This window comes from Salmo salar, unplaced genomic scaffold (assembly GCF_905237065.1).
Source record: "Salmo salar unplaced genomic scaffold, Ssal_v3.1, whole genome shotgun sequence".
NCBI lineage: Eukaryota > Metazoa > Chordata > Actinopteri > Salmoniformes > Salmonidae > Salmo > Salmo salar.
The window spans coordinates 14272-21705 of NW_025549206.1; the positions used below are offsets into that span (position 1 = coordinate 14272).

Below are 7434 nucleotides of genomic sequence, written 5' to 3' on the forward strand. Positions count from 1 at the left end.
GAGGAGCTGCTACCCCTGGGGAGAGAGAAGCTGCTACCCCTGGGGAGAGAGGAGCTGTTACCCCTGGGGAGAGAGAGGAGCTGCTACCCCTGGGGAGAGAGGAGCTGCTACCCCTGGGGAGAGAGGAGCTGCTACCCCTGGGGAGAGATAGGAGCTGCAACCCCTGGGGAGAGAGGAGCTGCTACCCCTGGGGAGAGAGGAGCTGCAACCCCTGGGGAGAGAAGAGCTGCTACCCCTGGGGAGAGAGGAGCTGCTACCCCTGGGGAGAGAGGAGCTGCTACCCCTGGGGAGAGATAGGAGCTGCAACCCCTGGGGAGAGAGGAGCTGCTACCCCTGGGGAGAGAGGAGCTGCTACCCCTGGGGAGAGAGGAGCTGCTACCCCTGGGGTGAGAAGAGCTGCAACCAGCAGAGACTGCGACCATGCTCGGGAAGAGCTTAACGATTGGTGATTGTTGGGGCACGATTGGCAGGAGCTTCAGTGATGAAGACTGCTGCACTTGCTGATGTTTCACAATATGCCACGGCCGTCTCAGTCACCAGGTCTCAACACAATAGAACACCACCATCCCTCCAATAGACTTCCAGACAGTTGTAGAATGTTTGCCAAGGCTCATTGTAAGAGCTGTAAAGAGAGAGGGACTCGGAGAGAGAACAGGTAGAACCTGATATGTAAATGAGCAGAGCAAACGAAAGCAACTTTCAACGACCGAATGATCATTCAGACTCTGTTTCTATTGAGGGATAAAAGGTAAGACGACGATTGTTATGTGTATTAATATAGTTGATGGTATTGTTATGTGTATTAATATAGTTGATGATATTGTTGTGTGTATTAATATAGTTGATGATATTGTTATGTGTATTCATATAGTTGATGATATTGTTATGAGTATTAATATAGTTGATGATATTGTTATGTGTATTCATATAGTTGATGGTATTGTTGTGTGTATTAATATAGTTGGTGATATTGTTATGTGTATTAATATAGTTGGTGATATTGTTATGTGTATTAATATAGTTGATGATATTGTTGTGTGTATTAATATAGTTGATGATATTGTTATGTGTATTAATATAGTTAATTATATTTTTGGTGGACAGTGTTATAATAGTCCTACTCTCCTTAAAATGTTTTGGATATAATTTAGATGCGTGGGGTGAATTCGTTCTGTGCCCATCTGTGTGCCCCAGGGTGATCGCTCCTACACTATCTACAATCTAAAAGCAAAACGTTTGGCAACAGAAACAGTTTAGGTCACATTGTACAGCGTTTAGAGTAAACGGTTTATGTTTTATTTAACATCTTAAAACTGTTGGCTGTGGAGTAAACTAATGAATACGACCCAGGTTGTTGCCTACGACTCGGCATGTTGATACCTGCCTCTTGCTGAAACCTGAACGTAGCCTGAGGGGTATACTATGATACAGGCTTGATATACTGGTTTTCTAAAGCTAGACAGCTTCAGTTAGCTTCACATTCCAGCTCAGGCCTCACCCATCAGAATATACAGAACAGAACAGAAAATAATCGCAATGAAGTTTCAAGGTGAGAATCCTGCCAGGGATTATTGTAAAGTGTGTAGATAAATTAAATGTAATGTTAGTATAGTGAATGACAGTAAAACACTCCTAACAGTCTACTACTACTGAGACAGGTTGGTGTAATGTTAGTATAGTGAATGACAGTAAAACACTCCTAACAGTCTACTACTACTGAGACAGGTTGGTGTAATGTTAGTATAGTGAATGACAGTAAAACACTCCTAACAGTCTACTACTACTGAGACAGAAAACTCAAGTCTGAAATTTCTATGTGGAAATTACAAACTTCAGAAGCCTTTTTAAACCTCAAATACACTACAAGTTATATATTTCCTGCATTGCTGGAAAGTTCTTCTGCAGTGGGGGGTGATGAAATTAAGATCCTACATCTGTACACATAATTGTACATGGGGATATGTATGGGGGTCTATAACATCCAATCACAGAGGTTTATATCAGCTGACAGTTGCAATGTTATTGCTAATAACTCAAACTGCCCTTTTCAGATAAAGACATAAACTCTGTACAGATGTAGGATCTTAATTTGATCACCCTGTTGCAGAAAAACTAAACTTGTAGTGTATTTGAGTGTAATTAAACTTTAGAAAAGGTTTCTGAAGATGATAAATTCCACTTTTCCATTTTAAAACTGTTCATTAATTATAATCCACACAATAATTCAAATGTCCTGTTTCTGCAGGATTATTTTCCTGGTGTAGCAAACTGGCTCAAATTAAGATCCAACATCTGCAGAAATATACCCCTTTCTAATGTAGATGGCTCTATTGAGATTCACTTTTGACCATTTGACATCTTGTATTTCCTGTTGTTTAGGCTGGTTGAATGAGTTGCCTGTGAAAGCTACTTCATCTGCAAGAAAACAGGCGGCTGCACCAGTGACTGTCAGAAGTTTTGTGATTTCCTCATATGAACGTGAAAGTAAGTGTGTTGTCTACGCAGTTACAAAATGGCTGTTGAAACTTTGGCACATATTTCTCGGTAACATTGAATAAATATGTTGGTATGTAGGAAAGACGGGCAGACTCTCGTACTGTTGGTCTAGACTACCTACAAACTATTATAAGGCTATGATCACTTATCATGCCGACAAACCTGATGTTCTCTGTGAACTGATCTGAACAGGTTTAGACTGGTCATCTATGATATGTAGGTTATATACAGTACATTCTCTGTTCTTCTACTGGTAGGACTATAACATTATGTTGATCTGAACAGGTTTAGGCTGGTCATCTATGATATGTAAGTTATATACAGTACATTCTCTGTCCTGCTACTGGTAGGACTATAACATTATGTTGATCTGAACAGGTTTAGACTGGTCATCTATGATATGTAGGTTATATACAGTACATTCTCTGTCCTGCTACTGGTAGGACTATAACATTATGTTGATCTGAACAGGTTTAGACTGGTCATCTATGATATGTAGGCTATAGCCGAGGTATAGACCTTGATCTGCATATCACTAACAAACTGCTATTATACATTATAACCTAGTCTACTTTACATAATATAACATCTCTCACTTGATGCAAAAAATCCTTTCTGAATGGATCAACAATTTCCTCCTCGGATCAATCATGTCCATTTTAGCCCGTGTTGCTGTACTGTCTATAACTACCTTAACAAACAGAGACTTATTATTATTATTATTATTATTATTATTGCTGTACTGTCTATAACTACCTTAACAAACAGTAACTTATTATTATTATTATTATTATTGTTGTTGTTGTTCTGTCTATAACTACCTTAACAAACAGTGATTATTATTATTATTATTATTGTTATTATTGTTGCTGAACTGTCTATAACTAACTTAACAAACAGTGACTTATTATTATTATTATTATTATTATTATTATTATTATTATTGTTGCTGTACTGTCTATAACTACCTTAACAAACAGTAACTTATTATTATTATTATTATTATTATTATTGTTGTTGTTGTTCTGTCTATAACTACCTTAACAAACAGTGACTTATTATTATTATTATTATTATTGTTATTATTGTTGCTGTACTGTCTATAACTACCTTAACAAACAGTGACTTATTATTATTATTATTATTATTGTTATTGTTGCTGTACGGTCTATAACTACCTTAACAAACAGTGACTTATTATTATAAGTATTAGTATTACTATTATTATTATTATTATTATTATTATTATTGTTATTACTATTGTTGCTGTACTGTCTATAACTACCTTAACAAACAGTAACTTATTATTATTATTATTATTATTGTTGTTGTTGTTCTGTCTATAACTACCTAAACAAACAGTGACTTATTATTATTATTATTATTGTTATTATTATTATTATTGTTATTGTTATTGTTGCTGTACTGTCTATAAAAAAAAAAAAAATGTATGAAATTGTATGAAATGTATGCATTCACTACTGTAAGTCGCTCTGGATAAGAGCGTCTGCTAAATGACTAAAATGTAAAATGTAAAATGTATAACTACCTTAACAAAACAGTGACTTATTATTATTATTATTATTGTTATTGTTATTATTATTGTTGTTGTTCTGTCTATAACTACCTAAACAAACAGTGACTTATTATTATTATTATTATTATTATTATTATTATTATTATTATTATTATTATTATTGTTCTTATTATTATTATTGTTGCTGTACTGTGTAGAAATACCATAACAAACAGTCACTTATTATTATTATTATTATTATTATTATTATTGTTGTTATTGTTGTTGTACTGTCTATAACTACCTTAAAAAACAGTGACTTATTATTATGATTATTACTTTTATTATTATTGTTGCTGTACTGTCTATAACTACCTTAACAACCAGTAACTTATTATTATTATTATTATTATTATTGTTGTTGTTGCTGTACTGTCTATAACTACCTTAACAAACAGTGACATATTTTTATTATTATTATTATTATTGTTATTATTGTTGCTGTACTGTCTATAACTACCTTAACAAACAGTGACTTATTATTATTATTATTATTATTGTTATTGTTGTTGTACTGTCTATAACTACCTTAACAAACAGTGACTTATTATTATTATTATTATTATTATTGTTATTATTGTTGCTGTACTGTCTATAACTACCTTAACAAACAGTGACTTATTATTATTATTATTATTATTGTTATTGTTGTTGTACTGTCTATAACTACCTTAACAAACAGTGACTTATTATTATTATTATTATTATTATTAATATTGTTATTATTATTGTTATTGTTGCTGTTCTGTCTAGAACTGCCTTAACAAACAGTGACTTATTATTATCAGTATTAGTATTATTATTATTATTATTATTATTATTATTATTATTATTGTTATTACTATTGTTGCTGAACTGTCTATAACTAACTTAACAAACAGTGACTTATTATTATTATTATTATTATTATTATTGTTATTATTATTGTTTCTGTTCTGTCTATAACTACCTAAACAAACAGTGACTTATTATTATTATTATTATTATTATTATTGTTATTATTATTATTATTGTTGCTGTACTATGTAGAAATACCATAACAAACAGTCACTTATTATTATTATTACTATTATTATTATTATTATTGTTGTTATTGTTGTTGTACTGTCTATAACTACCTTAACAAACAGTGACGTATTATTATTATTATTATTATTATTATTATTATTGTTATTGTTGTTGTTCTGTCTGTAACTACCTTAACAAACAATGACTTATTATTATTATTGACAGTTACCATGGAGATGAAATGTCACAACAACATGTTAATGTGATGCTTTAAATCACCTGACTGTTTTTATGTCTGTTAGTAAATGTTTTATTTCTCTAAGAGGTAATGAATACATGAGAACAATTGACAGTCAAGAACTAGTTGTCACTGTGTTAACCACAACCAACATGCTGGATCTCTGTTTAGTTGTCACTGTGTTAACCACAACCAACATGCTGGATCTCTGTTTAGTTGTCACTGTGTTAACCACAACCAACATGCTGGATCTCTGTTTAGTTGTCACTGTGTTAACCACAACCAACATGCTGGATCTCTGTTTAGTTGTCACTGTGTTAACCACAACCAACATGCTGGATCTCTGTTTAGTTGTCACTGTGTTAACCACAACCAACATGCTGGATCTCTGTTTAGTTGTCACTGTGTTAACCACAACCAACATGCTGGATCTCTGTTTAGTTGTCACTGTGTTAACCACAACCAACATGCTGGATCTCTGTTTAGTTGTCACTGTGTTAACCACAACCAACATGCTGGATCTCTGTTTAGTTGTTACTGTGTTGACCACAACCAACATGCTGGATCTCTGTTTAGTTGTCACTGTGTTAACCACAACCAACATGCTGGATCTCTGTTTAGTTGTCACTGTGTTAACCACAACCAACATGCTGGATCTCTGTTTAGTTGTCACTGTGTTAACCACAACCAACATGCTGGATCTCTGTTTAGTTGTCACTGTGTTAACCACAACCAACATGTTGGATCTCTGTTTACAGGGGTCAGTGCTCTAAAATGAGTCTCTCTGGGGAGAGGAAGGAGGGGGGCCCTGCCTCTAAAATGAGTCTCTCTGGGGAGAGAGAGGAGGGGGGCCCTGCCTCTAAAATGAGTCTCTCTGGGGAGAGAGAGGAAGGGGGCCCTGCCTCCAAAATGCATCTCTCTGGGGGACATGACACCAAAGCTAAGAGGTGAGATAACAATTTTATGAATAATTAATTAAGTTTATTTCCAAAATAAATAGCTATCTTAAGGTGAATGCACTTACTGTAAATCTCTCTGGATAAGAGCATCTGCTAAATCAGGGGTTCTCAATCCGGGGTCTGCGGAGGTACTGCAGGGGTTCTGCCGGAAGCGTGGGGAGTGGTGGTGTATCCAGGGAGAAAACTAAACTAATATTCTGAAATGTCATTGTGGTCTTATGTTCCCATCTATTGGAATTATTTAGCAACTGCATTAGTGCTGAAAAAAATGTGTTATTCCTTACTAAAGTAGTAATTACTGAGAATGACTAGTTAATTTTATCACTTACAATCATAAAATAACAACTTATACCATAACAAACAATTAAACTGACATAAACCAAAATCACTATATATGTAGTTATTTAGTTAATTACCAAATTGAGCCGGTCGGTCACATTTGAGAGTGAGGGAGATATACAGCATTTTGCATAAAAAATCATGATTTTTGTCTCTCTGAAATGAAACCATCAAGTGATAGATTTTAAACAAATCCTTGTCTGTGAGAGATGTAATAATTAATACATAATTTCTTTAAACAATAAAAGCTCATTTCTGTAAAGTGATATGTTGCGTTTTGGAACTCTTCTTATGTTTCCCATCTGAGATCAGAGTAGATGAGAGATGTAATGTTTGTCTCTGTTGTGTTGAAGTCCAATCAAGCAGGAGACACCAGCCTCCCCTGTTCCCAGCTGTGTGTCCATGAAGAGTGACTGGTCTATGGAACCTCCTATACGGTTTAGAGAGGGAGACTTTTCTACTGAACAAAGGTAAGAAGAACTCATGGGTCATGGTCAGTGAGTTAAACAACACTGTCTCTAGTCATTTCTCCTCTCCCATTTTCACATTTCTTTTGGTTGTTTTCATAATCCATAGGCTAACCCTTTAGTCCATTTTCATAGTCCTAAAACAATATTAAACAAACACAACGTTCCCTCCCTGTGTGTGTGTGTGTGTGTGTGTGTGTGTGTGTGTGTGTGTGTGTGTGTGTGTGTGTGTGTGTGTCTGTGTGTGTGTGTGTGTGTGTGTACTCCCTGGATGAGGAGATGTAATCTCATGTTTTGTCCACAGAAACCAACAGGAGAGATCAGAGTCAGAGATTCTCAGTGGTCAGTCTT

General features: G+C 34.7%; 1 long non-coding RNA gene across 1 annotated transcript; it reads left to right on the forward strand.

Moving 5' to 3' along the window:
- Nucleotides 1-511: 511 nt before the first annotated feature.
- LOC123735945 (uncharacterized) lies at nucleotides 512-6161 on the forward strand. Its single transcript, XR_006765833.1, has 3 exons — nucleotides 512-748; nucleotides 2380-2484; nucleotides 6077-6161. It is a non-coding gene; the product is annotated as an uncharacterized lncRNA (long non-coding RNA).
- The last annotated feature ends 1273 nt before the right edge of the window (nucleotides 6162-7434 follow it).